We start from the raw sequence: 20602 nt of genomic DNA, 5'->3' as shown, positions 1-20602 counted from the left end.
CTGATTGATAGGGATGTTTTTGTTATGCTAATGGTGACTCATGGTGTATCCAACCTCTGCGAAGGGAAGAGGGGCTGGAGATTGAGTTCGATGACATGGCCCATAATTTAGTTTTCTGTATTAGTTTTCTGTTGCTGATGCAACAAATTACCAAAACTTAGTGGCTCAAAACAATGCAAATCTTACAGTACTAGAGGTCAATAGTCAAAAATGGGTCCCAGTGGGTTAAAATCAAAATGTCCTAGGACCTCATTCCTTCTGGAGGTTCTGGGGGGGGGGAATCTGTTCCTTGCCTCTTTTAGCTTCTAGGGGCTGCCTGCATCCCATGGATTGTGGCCCCATCCTCCATCTTCAAAGCATGGCATCTTCCAATTTCCCTCTGACTCTGACCCTCTTGCCTTCCTTTTGTAAGAATCCTTGTGACTACATTGGGCTCACCTAATTGACCTATTTCAAGATTTTTAATCACATGTGCAAAGTCCCTTTTGCCATGCAATGTAACATAGTCGAAGGCCCCAGGAATTAGAATGTGACATGTTCTGCTCCCAATCAATAGATACTACAATAAATACTGCAATCACTGTTAGTGCAATCATTTAACTGGTTTCTTTAAATCCAATTTCATTATTTTCAAGCTCAACCATATTATCAGAATGGTAATTATAAATGTCATGTCATTCCTCTGTTTAAAATTCGTTAGTGGCTCTTCATAGGCTGTAGAATAAATCCAAACACCCCTGCCCACTTCTCCAGCAGCCTCTTCTACTACCTCAGAATATATGTTAAGTTAAATGATGAAATTACTGATAATTGACAATTTTTGATTAAAAAAATGACAATTTATATAGGTCAACCTAATGTCACCATTGACTACATTGATATATTGCATTTAATTGTCTCAGTGGATCAGGCTTTTTCTTGCTTCCCTGCTTTCACAGATGCTCTTCTTTTTTTCCTGCTTTCACAGATGCTCTTCTTTTTTTCTCTCCCTTCCCTTCTATAAATATATCCCAAGCAAATTGTTACACAAATTTTGAGGTACTTAATATGATAATATTGTGCATGCTTTTTATTTGAACTTCAGTACAAAGCATATTCTGAGTATTGATTTATTTCTACTGAGTATCTCCCCCTAAATATTGTAATTTTGCATCTTGTGAAAACATCAGGACTCTTCCCCTGGTGAAGACTGAGGCCAGGCTGGTGTATAGTGACTATGCAGAGAACAGGACGAGGCTGACAGAATTTTTTCAGACATCTATAGATCTGTGTAGGGGCTCATCGAATTTGTAATCCTTAAAATGTTTGTATCTAGTCAAACAGGTCTTTGATAAATGTGTGTTGACTGACGGAATGAAAATAATTCCCTTTGCTCTGTTGTTTACTTAGGCCTTGAACTTAAACCTGACCATGTGGATATAGCAACTGCCTTCCAGTGGATTAAATAGTCAAGAGGCCGAATTTGAGTTCAGACTCTGCTACCAAAGCGGCGTTTGATCTCAGGAAAAAGCTCTACTTCTATGGGTCAACGGCTGTATCCCTGAGACCAAGTTCCCTTTTGCTCTGACCGCTGTCTCTTGTTATTCTTCAGCTTGCCAGTTCATCACTGATACTGCCCACTACCTGTAGCTGTGCAGGGCCTCAGTACCCTCAGTGTCAGTGCTATTGTGTGACTGGACTCTGAGAAGGGTGGAAAGAGAGGCACATTTTCTGTATCTGTGTGGTTTCTTTGCTTGATGGAGTTCAAGTATAGACCAGAATATTTTCTGTATGCACATTGCATTCTTCTTTGTTGTGACTCACCATTAAGAATCTGATTTTATTGTCTGGTGATGTTGCTATTTTTAAAAGTCAGAAGTTATGCTTTATTTAAGAGAACACTGAAGCATTTTAGTGGAAACTTTTTCAAATAATCACTAAACTATTAACTCTAATTCATTGACAATTTAGTAGGTGTACCCTCCTTATATATCAATACTATGTTGGGAGCTTTCAATTATATTATTTAAGAATCAGGGGAGAAACGTCCTGCAGGGAGCAGATTATTAGTCCCATTTAAAAACTGAGGTTTAGAGAAATTAAAGGCATTGTCTAAATTCCTATATTGAAAGAGATAAATTCCTGGTGCATGTACACATATGTGATATCTTTAACAAGATCTAAAATAGATTAAAAATTAATAAAAAAATATGTAAATAAAAGTATGTTCAGTACTTAATACATATTAAAATATTCTTTAGGATTTCTAGAAGATAGGTCAGAAATAATTTCTTCATTCCATAGTACACGGGATATTTTAGACAAGGTAGATATGAAATTGTTTGCCTACCTGCATATCAATAGAAAAACTGGCCATTTGGAGATTACATTCTTCTAAGTAAAGTAGTGATATTGTTTCAGACATAGCAAAATGCTCCAAATAACATAAAACAGCGTGACATGCTATATAGCGACTCGGGTAGGGTGAACCCACAGTAGCCAGAGTAGCCTCAGAAGGCCTCTTATGACTGACATCAGAGCTGACATCTGAATGAGGAGGAAGGGAGCGCCATGTGCATATCTAGGGAAAAAGCAATCCAAGGTGTGCAAAGTCCTGGAAGGGGTCAGGACTACTAAACAAGAGGTCAGAAAATAGGCAATTGGTTATTTATTTGTAGCACTTGGCACTGTCTGAAACAATGTTACTTGTGAAATTACTGTGAATTGTCTACCACCTCTACAAGAATGTAAACTCCAAATTGCCAGGGACTTTGTTTATCCCTGTTTACTACTCTATTCCAGTACCTAACACAGTGTCTAACACATAGTAGATAGCAGTAATATTATTGAATAAAAGATAAAATATGCTAGGTGTAGGAAAGTCTATCCAACCCAGCTCCTGACTTTGCAGATGAGTTAAAAGACACACAGCAGAGGTGAAGAGACTTGTAGCAGGAATGGCACCAGCCCAAGGTTTCTGGATGGTGGGCCTTTGTTTTTTACTGTGCACCATCCTGCCCCCTGCTGCTTAACTTGTCAAGAATATGTAAGTGTTTCAGAAGGCACAGTTTCTTCCAGATAGAATTTCTTGCTTTCTGGATTTCACATTCTAAGGTTACATTTGAAAGATCTTTGTTTCTTGTGTTTTCCAACTTAAAAAAAAAAAAAAAAGATAGTTTCTTTATTGAAGAGAAAACCAAACAGATTTTGCCTTTTCTTTAAGCATTAAAACCATTATAAGATTACAACTCAGTAGGAAAACAAAACAGAACAAAACTCTAAAACCTGATTTAAAAATGGGCAAAGGACTTGAACATTCATTTCTCCAAAGAAAACATACAAATGGCCAATAGTATATAAAAAAAATGTTCAACACCGTTAACTATCAGGGACATGCAAATCAAAACTACAGTGAGACATCAACTCATACCTGTTAGGATGGCTATTATTTTAAAAAGAAGATAAGTGTTGGTGAGGTTGTGGAGAAATTGCAACCCTTGTACCCTATTGACATGAATGTAAAATAGTGCAACAGCAGTGGAAAAAATGATATGGAGATTCCTAAAAAAATTAAAATACAACTACCATATGATCCAGAAATCCCACTCCTGGGTATATATCCAAAGTAATTGAAATTAGGACCTTGAAGAGATATCTGCACTCTTCTGTTTTGTACACTGTAGCATTATTAAATAGCCAAGATATGGAAACATCTCAAATGCTCATTGACAGATGAATGGATGAAGAAAATGACGCACATGGATACAATGGAATATTCAGCCTTAAGAAAGAAGGAAATCTTGCCATATGTTACAACATGGATGAACCTGGAAGATGTTATGTTAAGCTAATCATAGGAGGACAAATAATGCTTGATTCTACTTCTATGAGGTATCTAAAATAGTCAAACTCATAGAAGCAGAGAATACGAGTTGCCAGAGACTAGAGGTGGGAGAAATGGAGAGTTGTAGTTCAATGGGTATAAGTTTGAGTTATGCTAGATGAGTAAATTCTAGAGATCTGCTGTACAAGATAGTGCTTATAATTAACAATATTGTGTACTTCAGAATTTGTTAAAAGGATAGATGTCATGTTAAGTGTTCTTGCCACAAAGAAATAAACTATCCTTCCTCCCCTCCCCCCAAGAAAGGACACAAAGAAACTCTGGGAGGTGATGGATATGTCTGTTTCCTTGAGTGTGGTGATGGTATACGGGAGCTTTCATATGTCAAATTCATCAACTTGTACATATTAAATAGATGTAGGTTCTTGTGTCTTAATTATACCTCAATAAAGCTGTTCAAAACCCACGACAAAACACCACGAGACCTTCAACCTGGGGTTCTGGTGACCAAAATGAAGGTAATGATGATGACAAATGATTTAATAAATTTACCACCTTCTGGGGCCCCTACCTCCCCGGGCTGCTGGCATTGCTCAGAGCTTATGTCTGTCTGTTCTGAATATGTACTTATATGATTGTTGAGAGAATGAGAGAGGAGTAAAAATAATATGTGAATATTGATAGTCATCTAGTACAGAAGATAATTGGCTTGTGAACTCTTGGAAGTCAGAGGGTTTTTGTTGTTGTTTTGGCAGGCACATGTCTTAAATGTAGCAGACTCTAAAAAGATGCCTGTTGAATTTAACCAATTTACTTGTCATGGGGACTTGAAACATACTTTTCTAGATAAATATTCAAAATATCAACTTCAAATAAAGTAAAATGCTCATCTGTTCATATGTCACAGCATATCTATCTCACTAAAGATCTGTTAATTAGAATAACAACAAAATACGTTATTTTGTTAACCATTTAACAAAATTCAATTTTATTTAGAATAGGTTATTTTGTTGGATATTATAGGCAACTGGACAGACAAGGGAAAGCAGCTATATGTGCTGTAGTTTGTGTATTTCTTTATCAAAAGAGAAGAATCCACTCACTGATACATAATAACAGTCATGACCTCAGACTAGCTCTATTCTTTGTCAGTGTGTGGTTTGGGACTTATGGGAAGTGTTTGCTGTTGTTACAGGTGACAACGCAAACTTCAAACATCGCTATTCCCTTTGACCAGCACAAACAGAAGCCAGGTTCACTCCTAAGCCTCATCTGAGGAACAGGCTCCCAGTGATGCCAAGCCCTTCACTCTGATTAGTCCAGACTTTAGCCCTCTTGATTAAGCCATTCTGGGAGCAACAGAAGTAGTTCTACATATGTTTTAGAAATTACAGGTAAACTATATACTTTTTTTTCTCCTTGTCTTTTGTTTTTGGTAGGGAATGGTAATTAAAATTTTAAGTTTTATAATTAGGTTTTTAAAAGGGAGGATATCTAACTTTTATTTAAATGTGGAAGATTGTTTAATGGTGTAGAAAATATGCCAAAGATGGTAAAGAAAGCAGGAAAGCCCTGAGCTAAATAATTTTTAGTCTTGGTTGCTGTGTGAAATGTGAGTGAACTTATTTTTCTTGCAGGGGCATTTTTGCAGAGGTTTCTAAGGTATTCTAGCTTTGAGAGGTTTGGACAATTGCCCTCAAGTTCAATAGCCTGAGGGCCACACATCAGACTTGGGATTTGATCCCTAAAGCCCTGGGGGACCACTGGAGGGTGTTAGGCAGAGGAATAATATGACCACTCTTAAGTTTTAGATATAATAACTGACATTTATTAACTGTGGAAGCAAACGGGAAAGAGGCTCCCAGTGGGACAGGACCAGATGGATGCCTGAAGACCAGTTAGGAGGCTACCGAGACAGTCTGATGTGAGATGACTATTGGGGATGAGAAAGGCCAGATCAAAGAATGTTCAAAACATGAGATGGAGTGGGGATACATTAAGGGACTTAGTTCCCAAATGGGAGAAGCAGGAGTTTAATGTGGCTCTGTGGTTTCTAACTTGGATAACATTAATTTCTCATATACTTTCATTTTCAATTTTTCATGTTCAATTATTAACATTCAAGCTGCAAACATATTCCTAGTCTGCAGAACAAGTAAGTTGAAAGGAGAAGCTTTGGGGGCATCATGGCAAGAACACAGGATGTGGAGTCAGAAGGTGTAGGTCTGAGCTGGAACCCAGCTCCTCCCGGGTGTGGATGCCTCAGAGCGAAGTTTGTTTTCATTTCCAGTAAGTTACTAGCTGTTCTGATTGCTGTGGAGCTGGATGGAGCATTAGTACTAGATCCACCAAGTCCTGGCTCATTTCAGATGTGAGACAGGCCAGAAGTCTTAGAGTAGATGCCGGGGCAGTGCTGGTGAGAAACTCCTTTCCTAACTCACCTAACTCACTGTGTTCACTGGACACACTCCCCAACCCTAGGAACGGCACGGGTCCCTAAGGTTTCTACATGGAGGCCATATTGTGTAGTGGTTCAGAACACCTGCTCCAACTCCATGCTGTGCGAGTTCTTTCACCTCTCTCTCCTGTTTCCAAAACCTGTTTACTGGGAATAATAATAGCAGGGCTGTGTAAAGCTACCACATACTGTGCTTAGCATTTTGTGAGTACTCAATATATAAAGAAATAGATATTATTTGTTCTGGGTGTGGCATGCTGTCCATCATTGTCCATGCCGGGAGACCCCACAGCCTGTGGCACATTTGGTGTCATATCTATGTGGGTGGCCGTATTATGTGGGACTAGAACTGGAGCTTCCACGTGGAGGTATAAGCATGTGGCTAGCTGTCATAGACCCCTCAGCATCAAAGACAAGGCCACTTTTCAGCCTCAGGAGGTGTGATACACTATTTGGATGCCAGAGAGACCATGATGATTATGGGGAGGGACATTCAGCCAGACTTGAGCGGTGGGTGGCATCACTGGGATGAACCATAATTCCCTGGGAGACCTGACTCCTCAGAAGAGGGTCTGTCAGCCTGGCCCCACAGACTGAAAACCAAATTGAACAAAAGCTTCTACTACTTAAAGCTCCTTAAGGCCTCAACCTACTTATTCATTTGGTATATTTGAAATTCATGGCATAATACTTTCACAAGAATATACTATGAAACCACATTTTTTCTTCTTTTTGGCCAACCAGAATTTATATATTTAAATTTTTTAGTATAGATTCTGAGTAAACTCAAAGTGATTTGTTAAATTACTTGCCATTGTCACCATAGCAATAGGTGTTTAAGTTTCTGCTTGTATTTACTTTATTTAATATCTTAGAATCATTTAATAGCAACATACCATAAAAACCAGACAGCACCCTTGGAAACTTGTGAACACAATGAAGACTTGGGCACTACCACAGCTGAAGGATTCCTTCAGTATAAGAAAATACTTTAGAAGTTTGGCAGGCATGACTTCCCTGGGCAAGTCATACAGAAAGCACAGCTGGCTTTTAAAAAAATAAGTTGTGGCTTTTCAAGTGATTAATTGGTAGAGTGTGTAAACACTGGCCATTGAATTTGTTTCAGGTTGAATTACTTAGTCACAAACGAATTTTAGTAACTATCAAACAGAAAAAAGATCAATAATAAATGTTGCTAAGACATTCTACAAATAAATTTCTACTTGCTATGCATGGATGATGAATATCATATTTTAATTAATTATATATCGTGATAATTTATGAATTAATACCACAATGTCATACATACAATAATTATACTCAAATAATGGAAATCTACTCAAATAAATGAAATAAATGTTGGTTATTCTTTGAGAAGGTATTTCAAATTTTTTGTAGCATTTCAGGGACATTAATATAAATATCACTTATTACAACAAAGTAGTATAGTTACAGAAGGTATCTGAGATTGGCTATTGAATGAATGGATGTTCTTCTAATTTGTCTAGGGAAATATGATATGGTAGTAGTTAATATTAAGTAATTAAAAATGAATCTTCTTAAAAAATTCAGCAGCTTTTCTATTACTCAAATGATTCAAAACTCAGAATTTCAAATTTCTTGTCTTAGTTATGTTCATATGTGAAACTAGTAAATATGGATACAACATTTTTCATTAAAAAAATGAAGACTGATTGATGATTGATTTTTTTTTAATTGCATGCTTCACATCTGAAGTTATCTGATGTCTCAGAAAAGGCATCCCTGAAGAGCATATTGAAATGATAACATTTGCCCATGATTGTTTTTTTTTAAAAATTGCATAATTCACCTCTGAAGTTACCTGATGTCTCAGAGAAGGTATCCCTGAAGAGCATATCAAAATGTTAACATTTGTTCATGATCTATAAACCAGTCTCTAGAATAAGTGAAAAGAAACACTTTTTAGTAATATTAGGTTTGGTGAAGTATTACTATAAATTTATAATTATTATCTAAGCTTTCAATATTGATTGATCTAAAAAGCATTGTTGTTGATGCTTTTTCAGATGGCATCTTCTTCAGCATTGAAGAGAAACGCAGTTTTCCAAAGGTCTTTGCAAGTCTCTAAGAGAGTTCTGTTCAAAGACACAAGGCCAGACAAATGCCTTCTAATTCTACAGACTTTGCCCTGAATCGGTAATGCAGATGCTGGTCACCTAGGCTGGTCATATGGAGGCTCCTGGTCTGCTTAAGTGAATGTCAATGGAGAGGTGTCATTCACCTCCCTGAGTCTCCATTTCCATAAATGTGATGCACGGTTGTTAGATATTTAAAAGCCCAGCACATTTTAAATGTCCTACAAATGTTATTATTATTACTATTATTATTATTAATATCTAAATCTTCACACCTTGGCTCCAAGATCCATACATTTGTCTAACAAATGGAAATAGCAGGAAAGGACAAATCTATAAGCAGTAATGCTGGTTATTCCAGTAGAAATGTGAGTAAACTCATCCCATGAAGATCTACCTCAAGTTATGTGTTGATGTGACAGATATGGTGGTCTATGGTGTTCCTCACAGAAATGATGACTCTCCCTAGAGCATTCTAGGCCAGGTCTCTGGTGGGTGGGGCTTGAAGCTTTCATCCTCGTGCTCATATTTGTGATGCCAGGACAGTCAGGACTGGTCAACTCAGGGAACTGATATCCTTCGAGAGACATACAGCAGTGCTCCTCAACCTCTGGAGGCCTGTTTTTTTAATGCAGACTTTTTTGCTAGAAGGATCTCTCCCACTTTGTCATTACAGGGTCTGATGGTGACATTAAAATAAATACCATCATTTATGGGACACCAGACACCTGACACATTTTATGATCAAGGGGTGGGGCATGGCTCTGGAGCCAGGGCCTGGCTTGGGTTGGAAACATAGATCTACTTCATAGTACAAACATGGGCAAGTTACCCAAGCTCGCTAAGCTGTTGTTTACTTCTTGGTAAAACAGGGAGAGTAGTAGTATTGACCTCAGAAGAAAGGAGTGCTCAATAAGCAGTAGCTATCACCACCATCTCATGAAATCTTAGTGATTATTGTGTTAGCCCCACTTCACAGACCAAGAAACAGGCTCAGAGATTTAGCTGAACTCAATACACTCACTGAATAAGTGGAGGGGCTGTGCTTCAGAGTTAAAAGAAGATGGTAGCCACTTTTACTATAAACCACAGAAGTCTGTTTTTCCCAAGTTATGAACATTATCTGTTTTGAAGAAGACTTTATTTGACTGGAAGCCCAGCATGGCTAACCACTTCCTTGTGATGGGAACTCCTGTGCATCTTCTAGTCCAGTCTCCTTGAAGATAGGAAGAGCTCTGAGCAGCCAGCAGTGCTTGTAAACTTGTTCATTCCTCTAACATGTGAGTGATCATCTGAGGGATCAGCAGGAAGGGGACATGAGGAAATCTCCACTTTCTCAGGTGGGAGGTGTTAACAGATATGAGTGTGTCAATTGGATTTACAGGTTGCAGAGAATTTCTGTGGAGTATGAGCTCTTAGATTTATCTTGGAAAGAAGAGTGCTTACTGTGATCCACTCAGTATGTGAGGTCCTAGGAAGATTGCAGTGTACCAAACAGATGGGCCCACTCATGGAGCTGGCCTGCAAGCAGCTAAAATCTTAGCAGGCCCAAAGCCCCCATAGAGTAGGTCCTCGATGTCATTTCATTAAAATGTTGAAATATGTAGGAACTTGACTTGTTTATATCAATTAGCTTATAGTAAAATTGGTTTTGTTATACGTCATTTTGCTTAAAGTCGCAGGTCTTATCGATGATGTTACGTGAGAACTTATCGTACTGGTCCATTAACTTTGTAGGGATTCTACCCAAACATCAGGGTTGCGTATTCTTCCCTACATGTGCATGATAGGAGAGACTTCACAAAGTTCATCAACTGAAGACATGTACTTAAGGGTTCGAGAGAAACACTGTCCTTCACTGTTACTCTCTGGGGAGCCTGATGTGGAGGGCTCTGGGCTCTAGACTGACCTGATTGCTCAGAGTTGTTTAGAGTCTTGCGTCTTGTCGGGTGTATACCTTCTATATTAGTGTCCTAAGTCTGCCCTAACAGAGCACCACAGACTGGGTGGTTTAAGCAACAGAAATTTGTTCTCTCACAGTTCTGGAGGCTAGGAGTCCAAGATCAAGGTGTCAGCAGGATTGGTTCCTTCTGAGAGCTATGAGAGAAAATCTGTTCCATGCCTGGTGTTTACTGGCAATATGTGGTGTTTCTCGGATTGTAGAAGCATAACCCCAATCTTTGCCATCATCTTGCATGGCATTCGTTGTGTGTGTGTGTATGTATCCAAATTTCCCCTTTTTATAAGGATACAAGTCATATTGGATTAGAGGTCCACACTATTCCAGTATGAACTTATCTTGACTAATTACATCTGCAACGACTCTATTTCCAAATAAGGTCACCTTTTGAGGCACTGTGAGTTAGGCCTTCAACATATAATTTTGTGGCACAGACAGTATTCAACCAAATACACATTCTCTTTTCCTAACAATAATCTTTAACTCCTCTCAACACCAACTTAATCAATGTTGTTCTGCGGATATGAGAGGGAGACAGGGAAACTTAAATGCCTGCTTCAGAAGACACTGAGCTTACTACCCCAGGCTATTCTAGAGGTAGGTCAGGATGCTAAAGTTTATTAATAGGTCCTCTGTATTCCTCTTTCTAAATCACTCAAAGGACACATCACATTTCTTCTGGCTGTGCTCCACCCCACCCATTTCCTTCTCTACCTGAGGGAAAGACTGGCCAGAATGAGTGCTAGCAAGATCAAAGCCATTTAATTTAGTATCTCCACCTGGTAGTTGCTTTATTCCAGCCTTTCTTTTTATGAGTTGTCTTAACTCGGTTACTTTTCTCCTGTTTGAGCTGTGGTTTTCTAACATGAGGTGAGCCTTACAAAGAGCCATAGCTGATCTCAGAGCCACTTCCATCCCCAGGGCTTCCATTCTACCGTGTTTCCCCAAAAATAAGACCTGGTCTTATTAAGTTTTGCTCCAAAAGATGCATTAGGGCTTATGTTTAGGGGATGTCATCTTGAAAAGTCATGCTAGGGCTTATTTTCCAGTTAGGTCTTATTTTTGGGGAAACATGGTATTTGTCTGAAAGTGAAATAAAGGAACATATAAGAGGTTTAATGTTGATAAATTATTTACAAAAAGCTCAAACCAACAACTACTACAAGCCACAGAGACAAAACACCTTACAGCACCAGGCAATGTGTGCTGAATTAGATATAACAGTAGAAGGAAGGGTTTTGGGATCTGATGCTCACTGTGGGGAGTGCTAGCTGAAGTAAGTGGTGAACACAAAATGCTCAGATGCTCACACTGGCCCAACCCCAGTGCCAGGTCAGGAAATGACCAATTTGCCTGCTTGTCCTGACTGTAGCTTTGGACTCACTCTTAGCCCTGGATATTCTTGATTTGAATACCAGTAGCTCAAAAGGCAATCTGACTTTTGCTTCTCCAAATACAAATCTTAAAGGAAAAACTCTTTAATATAGGCAATTATTTTATCTCCTTACATCTAAATGCCTATTTGACATATTTTGCCAAACTTTCCTTTAGTCACAAAACGTGATGAAAAAACTATTGTTATTTATCACTTAAGGTCTTTAGACATACAGAGGGATGCCTACACTTCCAAATTAATATAAGCATCAATATCAGCAATTTTTTTATAGCCTCAGATCCAAATACCTTTCGGGAAACTACTAAGTCTTTATTTTTACAGCATAATTCAAAGCTTATCAAAGTTACAGTCATTTCACTTATTATCAAGATATTTCCTCAGGAAAAGTAAAATAAAAATATAGGCATGTAGGCTTTACTTTTTAACAAGTGGGATTGAGAAGGAAAAGTGTTCCTACTGGTTTTGAGGTCATCATTTTCAGTGTAATGGTCTTTGAATGTAATAAGCAATGGGAAGCTAGACCTCACTTTGTAGATTCAGAAAAAAATGTACTACTCTGTGTGGGAGAAGAATTAATACAAAGTGGATTTGAGAATGTTTCATAACATTTCAGGTCCTCTAAAGGATTTCTGTAAAATCTTTAGAAGAAATGTTTGTGGTTGGTATGACCTATTTGTAATTACTTCATTAGATCAGATATTGTCCAAATACCCAAACTATTTATTTTCTTGTCTGTATGTGTGTATTGGAGGTGGGGGAGGAGGAGGGAGATTTATTTCTAGCCTAATGCCCAGCACATAGTAGGTGCTACTCTCAGATAATTTTGGCTGAACACAACTGAAACATGAAATATAGACAACTATATTTCTTTCTTATTAAAAAATATGAAGATACAGTCCAAGGCTGGTAAGGTGCATCTACAACTCTAAGACCCATGATTCTTTGATCTTTTTACTCTGCTACGAATGGCTACCATTCCCAAAGTCACTTCAGGGTCCAAATGGTTGTAGGAGCTCTAGCCTTTGAGCTATATTTTAGAACAGAAAGGAGGAAGAAGAGAAAAAAAAAAGGAGCCCTCACTATTCAGGTGTCTTTTTGAAAGGACTATACGGCACTACTGCCTCCAGCTCAGTGGTTAGAACAGTGACATCATCGCAGGTGGCTGCAACAAAGACTGGGAAATGTGCTTGGCTTACAAAAAAATAAAAATGCTCTTATTAAAAAGAAGGAAAGAATAGATATTAAGATACAGCTAGGAATCCTTTCTATATGGTTCAAACAATACTTGTTGAATTGAATTGTATCAATTGGCAGAGCTGGTGTTCATGAGATATTTTGTTGATTGATCGTCTCATGATAAACTGGGTAGGAAGATTTCATACATCACAATGTGATTCACATGGGGACTTGGGAGAGAGAACGCTGGTCCTGAATACAACTTGGGCTGAACTTGATTTACTGTGGCCAAGGACATTAAAATCCTGGTGCTCTTCTATCCTTCAGGGAGTTGGGTGTGGCTATGAATAGTATGAGACAAATATTTTCAAGTTCCATAAGGTGAAAATCAAGTGCTCTGATGATGAATGAACCATCTGAAGAACTCTCCAGTTTCCTCAATATAGTTAATACATAGAATGAAACCTAGGGAAGACTCCAGTTTCCTTATGAATTCAGGAATCATTGACATTATAAGTGGCTCCCACCACTTAGTTTCTGTGTGACGGAGAATAAGTTATTTAACAACATCAAGCTTCAGTTTCCTCACCTTTAAAGTGGGGACAATAAAAGTCCCTACTTTCCTGGGCTGTTGTGAGGCTTAAGAAATGAATGTAAAGAGCTTTGCTCAGTGCCTGGAACATACTAAGTACTCAATAAATATTAACAGTAACTATTAATAATGCAAAGAGCAGAACCAAAATCTTAAAAGTTATGTGGAAAATACAACATTCCAAATGCCTTCATTCCTGCGTTGTCTTGAGGGAGGTAAGGAGAAAGCTGGTACACATCACAATATTAATCCTTGCAGAATGTTGTCATAATTTTTCAGAAACCAATTTAATAAGTATTTAGTGTTCTGTGTATCTTTCCTTTTGTATAGATAGGAGTATTTGTCGAACTGTTCTTAATTATTTTCAAACAAATAAACAGAACACACCTTCTTACAGGAACCTAATGATCAAAACATGTTGAAAAGGAAAATGGGTTTTACGATGTAGGTTAAATAATAAATACTGATTTATAAATTCTGTTTTCAGCCTGCTAGACTCCATTTTTTAAATAGAAAACAGAAATAATGCCACTAGGTCCAACAGAAATCTAAATATAACTGAAGTTTGGAAGTAACTCATGATGTGAGTCTTGAAGGATAGAATTCCTTTGAAATTTGTGCTACTGCAGCTGCTGTGAACATTACCTCCTCAGTCTTGTGTGGCCTTAATGGGCTGTGACTGGCGGCTGTCTCTGTACTACAGAGGACATGTTTGTTCTTGTTTGCCAGCCCTCTATTCTCCCCTTCATGGCTGCCTAGGCTTCCCTTTCCTTAGATTATGGTCGGACTGTGAGAGCTTTGCGCTGGTCCTGCTTGGAACATGCACACCGCCCCTCCCACCCCACCTTTATTTGTTGGGGTGCTAATTCCTCACTCCCATTCCTGTCTCTCTTTAAAGCTTGTTTGCTCATGGAAGTCTCCCCTGGCCCACAGACCAGTCTAATTTCCCAGGGTAGGCTCGGCATTTCCACAGCGCACGTCACATTTGTAATTAGTTGTTTACACCGGCTCTTTCCTGGGAGACTTGAATACTGGGTCACAGAGATTTTGTCTTTCTGTTCCTGACTGTCCCATGCCCAGCCTGGTGCTGGACACATAATAGTTTCTTAATGAATATTTGTTCGTTGTCTGAGAGATGCAGCCCCTCCCCTCCCATTACTATAGATAGGTTCCTAGGGCCAAATGTGGACTCAGAGCCTCTGGATAGCCGAAGCCTTTATGAAACCACAGGTGTTAGGCCTGAGGGGCCAGTGAGATCAATTATTTCACTCCGTTCTTTTTCAAACGAGCAACAATAGTAGTTTTCTAGGTGTGCCCACATACCACAAACTGGGTGGTTTAGACAACAGAAATTTATTGTCTTACAGTTCTGGAGACTAGATGTCATGCAGGGACTCTGGTCCCACTCTTCGCACAAGAATGCAGGACATAGTGAGGCCAAAAAGGAACACCAAAAGAACCATAGATAGGGGAGTCATACCACTATATTCTTGCTGGCAGCTGGGTTGGAGACACAGGAAACAGGAACCACACAATCTGCAATCTGTCATTTGCTTCTCTGCCAACCAACCAACCCCCTAGCATAGCCACAGCAGTTATATTAGTGGCTAATGGCTAACCAGTAACAGCTGATCGCCATCTAATAACTGAGCCAGCATCTTTCCACGTGAGGCCGAGAGCCTGGAAACTACTCTCTGGGACTCTCTCCCTACACTAGACGTCCAAGATCAAGGTGTCAGTAGGGCTGGTTCCTTCTGAAGTCTGTGAGGGAATGTTCTGTTCCTTGCCTTTTCCCCAGTTCCTGGAGTTTGCTTGCAGTCTTTGGCATTCTGTGGCTTGTAGAAGCAGCACCTCAGTATCTGCCTTCATCTTCAAGGATATTCTCCTTAAGGGTATGTCAGTGTCCAAATTTCCTCTTTTTATAAGTACACCAGTTGTATTGGGTTAAGGCCCACCAAAAGGACTTCATTTTAACTTGATCATCTGCAAAGACCCTGCTTCCAAGTAAGGTCACTGTGGGGACAGAGCCACGAGTGCAGTTTCCGAGCTCTTGGCCTCATGTGGAAAGGTGCTGGTTTAGGTAGTAAATGGCCATCAACTGTGATTGGATGTCCATCAGCTGTGGCTAGTTGGCCATCAGCTGTAACCAGTGAGCCATTGGCCACTAATATAACTGCCGTGGCTATGCTGGCAGTAAGTGGGAGCTAGCAAGAGCGGATTGCAGCTAGCAAGTGAGGTTGATTGGCAGAGAGAAGTGGATGGCAGGTTGCGGATAGTGTGGCTCCTGCTTCCTGTGTCTCCAACCCAGCCGCCAGCGAGAATATAGTGGTATGACTCCCCTATCTATGGCTCCGTGGGTGTTCGTTTTTGGCCTCACCATATCCTGTGTTCTTATGGGAGGAGCAGGACCAGAAACCCTGCATGACACCCTGCATGACAGTAACGTTTATGGGTACTGGGGGTTAGGACTTCAACATCTTTTGTGGGGGGCAGAATTTAGCTCATAACAATGACTAAGTTCATAACACATTGTCCTCTCTACTGAAAGATGATGCTACTTACCTACTAATTTCGGAACATAGGGGTTGTGCTATTTTCCCAGGTCTAATCTTTTTTTGTTATCTTTTGTAAGAATCACAAGACAGAGGAAAACCTGGGCCACTAAATAAGAGGTTGATTTGCTCAGGTAATGGAGCTTGTTTGCTTATTTTGGAAAATTATCTTCACATGGTGTTTTCCACTGACTGACATTAGACCCACTTGGCTGCATATCCACCAAGAAGCATGCTCACAAAAGTTCATTTATTCTCATGAACCAAACAATTATTTAGAGAAAGTGACTTTGTCAACAATTTAGTTAAAGTTACCCAACCTTTGAAATTAGAAGTAATTCAAGTTTTGCCACATATTAGCTATGTGGCCCTAGGAAAGTCACTTTATTATCTGGATATCAGTACACTATCTGTAAAGTTCTGGCACTGGATTAGGTAACTTCTAAGGACCCTTCTGGATATAAACTTTTTTGGATTATGTGGTTCATTTAGCATTGAAAGCAAAAAAGCCCTCTAAGGAATTGGGCTGTGCAAGTAAAAAAAGGAATCAATTATTGAAGCACTGTTCCTATTCATTCTCATCAGTAGATATGAGGTGGTTCTAGCCTCGGCACAGAAGAGGGAGGCTTGGTCCCTGCCTTCATTGACTTTTATGTGCTCAATGTCTACTCCTTGCAAGAATTGGAACAGCATACAGGACATCCTCTGTTAACAGGGCACTATTCCCCTGGCTCATCCCAGTGATCACACTCTGGTGGGTTTGTGGTGTTAGATTTCACATAGGTTGAATGTGTCATTTTCATTCTCAAATAACTAATTTTCCAAAGAGTTATTTCTATGAGTGTCTGATAACATATTTAGGAACCAAATCAGAGTTTTAGTTACTTGTTACTTGTACAGCTGAGCCTTTGGTGTGTACATGCTCACTCTTTAAAATCTTGGCATAAAAAGTTCTGCTAATAATAGCATCTTTACTATAGAGATTTTTAGATGCCTTCTCCTACTATTGTACTGCTGCTTACAATGCTTAGTGTATCTTAATCCCTTTTCTTTATTTTGCCATAAAACTATGACCCTTGATTGTAGGGAGGATAGAAAATAGGCCAGATGTCTTAACCATGTTTGGATAAATCAGTCATCACCTTCTTTTTTCCAAGAAAAATGAGGCATGGTGGCTTGAGTGAGGCGTAGATTCTACTTTCCATTCAGTTTTTCCAAAGCAAACAGAAAAAAAGATGTAAATGCTTGTTAACTGTGCTGTGTCAGTTGTGTGGCATTTAGTTTTAAGGACACAGCCATCATTATTTTGACATGAGATGGAGGTAAAACTGTCAGTGTTTTATCTCATTCAATATTGAGACCAAAAATAACCTCAGGAGAAAGAAAATTGATTAATACATTCAGTTTTAGTTTAATGTTTGCGAGGAATATAGATTTGATATGAAGCTAGGGAGGCAAGCTCTCAGTATAATAGCCTTTCCCTCAAATTTAAGAATGCTTAGATTTACATTTAAATAGTATGTGATTCCAGAACTTTGCTTTTTCCAAAAAAAAAAAAAAAAAAAAGTATCACTGAACAATGTTATAATGAGTCAAGGAGTGGATTTGCAGCAACATCACGGTCAATCATCAAAGTATTTTATCCCAACATTTTATATAAATATCAGTGCTATGTATCAGTCACTAGGTTAAGTATTGAGCATACATGATATCGCTTAAAGCAAAATAACCTTATTAGATGGGAATAACTCCAATTTATAGATGAAAATTATGTAACATAGAGGCGGTTAAATAGTCTGCTCAAATTTATCCAATTAGGAAACTGTATACTTGGGATTCCAGCATGGAGCAGGACCATTTGACTTAAGCCCTGAGCTCTCTCCAAAAGCTCTTGTGTTCTATTAACAGGTGCCTGATTTGTGCAAATGCTGCTGTCACACAGCTTTCCAGGTGTGAGATTCAGGTGAATACAAAGGCCTCGTTCAGACACTGATTCCTATGGCATCATCAATCCAATCCAGGCCAGTACTGGAGTTAGAAGAATGATTTAAAATAGGAACCAAAGGGCATGCAGACATGAAAGAAACACAGTTCCTTCGAGTACTTTTAGGAAGATCCTGAAAGTGCACACCATCATTATGCTCAAAGGGAGAATAAAAATACCGTGAAAAAACTATGAAATAATGCTATTAGGAGCCTAAGGAAGGAGAGATCCTGGTACGAAAAAGCTTCTCTGAACTCAGATTCACATGTGGCTATTGGTGGTGCTGGGCTACATCACTGGGTGAGAGGATAGGAAAGACCTATTAGAGGAAGGGGCACATGAGATGGGCCAGAAAGATGGTTAGAGTTTTCATAAAGAGAAATTTGAATGGGATCTGGCATTCCAAGAAGAGGGACTGATGAAAGTGGCATCACTTGGAATAAATATTGGGAAATGCAGCTCTAAGTTTGTAAGATTGGGGTCACAGAGTATTCCAGTCCAGGGATTTCAGACTCTCTAAGAAGCCTATGAATGGGCTAGAGTTAGTCTATGAAGTTTTATTTGAAAATTTAAGTATATGTCAATGTTTCAGTTATCTATTGTTGTAGAACAAACCACGCCAAAGCTAATTTAAAAACTAACTGACTTAAAAAATATTATCACATCTCGTGATCTTACAATCTAGGATGGCTCAGCCAGGAACTACAAATTTGTCCAGAAACCCACCTGGGTGTTTGGGTATCACCTATTTTCAGGCCTCCTTCATGTTGAGTGCTGAGAGTTTAAAGTAACAGCTAACACTACTAACGGGTTCCCCATCAAAGCCTAGCTTTGGGGATATTTCCATAATTTACATTGAAACTCCTGTTGCTGTCCAGTATAGAACTTATATAAAAGAGTACACATCTTGAGGACCAGTTTGACTCAACAGAAGAACTTTCTTATATCTGGAACTGTCTAACTATGAGCTTTGTGGTAAACCAGTGAGTCCTCCACTTTTAGATGAACTGAAGTAGCGGATACCATAACCGTGACTCAGATTCTGCTGAAGCAATTCCTTTATTGCAAGATTATTACACTAGATGATGGTCTTATGATGACTTGGAACTTAAGGGTCCTGAATTAGTTGTTTCCTAATGTAAAAAAGCCATTAAGATGGAGAAAAGCCAATGAGGTGTCTGGAAAAGCAGTGTACTTGATAACTGGTAGCATGAAAAATGTCCATTTCCATAGCACCATGATTAACTCATGAGAGTTCTTGCTCACCCAAGGCTGTGAGCAGACAGAAGGAAGACAGCACTTCTTCAATCCCTCTTTACTGCTTTAGCTGGTTCTCAGCTTATATGCTACTTACATGTCCTAAGGAGAAAAAGAATGAATGAATATGTCTGACTCTTACCACTGATTAATGTTGATAATCAGTCTTGCAACAGCTGCTCGCTTAACAACTTCATTAGCAGACATGAAAGGTATGTTTCTACTTCTCTTGCATTACTTATTGGTAACCTAATTTACATTGGTCCTCTTCTCATGCTTTAAAGATGCTCTTTAAAGGTATGTTAGATATCAGAAAAGTCATTGCCCAAAAAGAATAAAATACTTAGGAATAAACTTAACCAAGGATGTGAAAGACCCATATGCTGAAAACTATATTTTTTAAAAGAAATTGAAGAAGGCACAAAGAAATGGAAAGACATTCCGTGCTCATGGATTGGAAGAATCTACATAGTGAAAATGGCCGTATTACTCAAAGCAATATACAAATTTAATGCAATCCCCATCAAAATCCCAATGACATTTTTTAAAGAAATACAACAAAAAAATCATCAGATTTGTATGGAACCACAAAAGACCCTGAATAGCCAAAGCAATGCTAATATAAAAGAACAATGCTGAAGGTATTATACTCCCTGACTTTAGCTTGTACTACAGGGCAAGAATAATCAAAACAGCATGGTATTGGCAGAAAAACAGACACATAGACCAATGGAATACAATTGAGAAACCAGAAATAAACCCACATAAATATGGACAGATAATTTTTGACAAAGAAGCAAAAAAACAATGAAGAAAAGACAGCTTCTTTAATAAATGGTGCTGGGAGAATTGGAAAGCTGCATGCAAAAGAATGAAATTGGATTATTATCTGTCACCATGTACCAAAATTAATTCAAAATGGATCAAATAAGATCTGAAACAATAAACTGCATAGAAGAAAACATAGGTACTAAACTTATGGACCTTGGGTTCAAAGAGCATTTTATGAATTTGACTCCAAAAGCAAGGGATGTAAAACCTGAAATAAATGAATGGGACTATAATAAACTAAAAAGCTTCTGCACTGCAAAAGAAACCATGGACAAAATAAAGAGGCAACAAACTGAATGGGAGAAGATTTTTGCAAATAGTACCTCTGATAAGGGACTAATATCCAAAATATAAAAAAGAACTCATACAACTCAACAACAAAAAAACAAATAACTCAATTAGAAAATGGGCAGAGGACCTGAAGAGACATTTCTCCAAAGAGGACATACAAATGGC

The 20602-nt window shown here is 38.7% G+C and overlaps 1 protein-coding gene across 2 annotated transcripts in view; it reads left to right on the top strand.

The window, feature by feature from the left end:
- Positions 1-5066: 5066 nt before the first annotated feature.
- Positions 5067-20602, top strand: part of RP1 (RP1 axonemal microtubule associated) — a 252577-nt gene continuing 237041 nt past the window's right edge. For both annotated transcript variants that reach the window (XM_033126403.1, XM_033126402.1), the window contains exon 1: positions 5067-5217. The gene's annotated coding sequence lies outside the window, so the exon portion shown is untranslated. The remainder of the gene's footprint in view (positions 5218-20602) is intronic.

Source organism: Rhinolophus ferrumequinum, chromosome 14 (genome assembly GCF_004115265.2).
Source record: "Rhinolophus ferrumequinum isolate MPI-CBG mRhiFer1 chromosome 14, mRhiFer1_v1.p, whole genome shotgun sequence".
In the NCBI taxonomy this organism is placed as follows: domain Eukaryota; kingdom Metazoa; phylum Chordata; class Mammalia; order Chiroptera; family Rhinolophidae; genus Rhinolophus; species Rhinolophus ferrumequinum.
The sequence above is the reverse complement of the archived record's forward strand: the minus strand, read 5'-3'. Positions and strand labels throughout refer to the sequence as shown.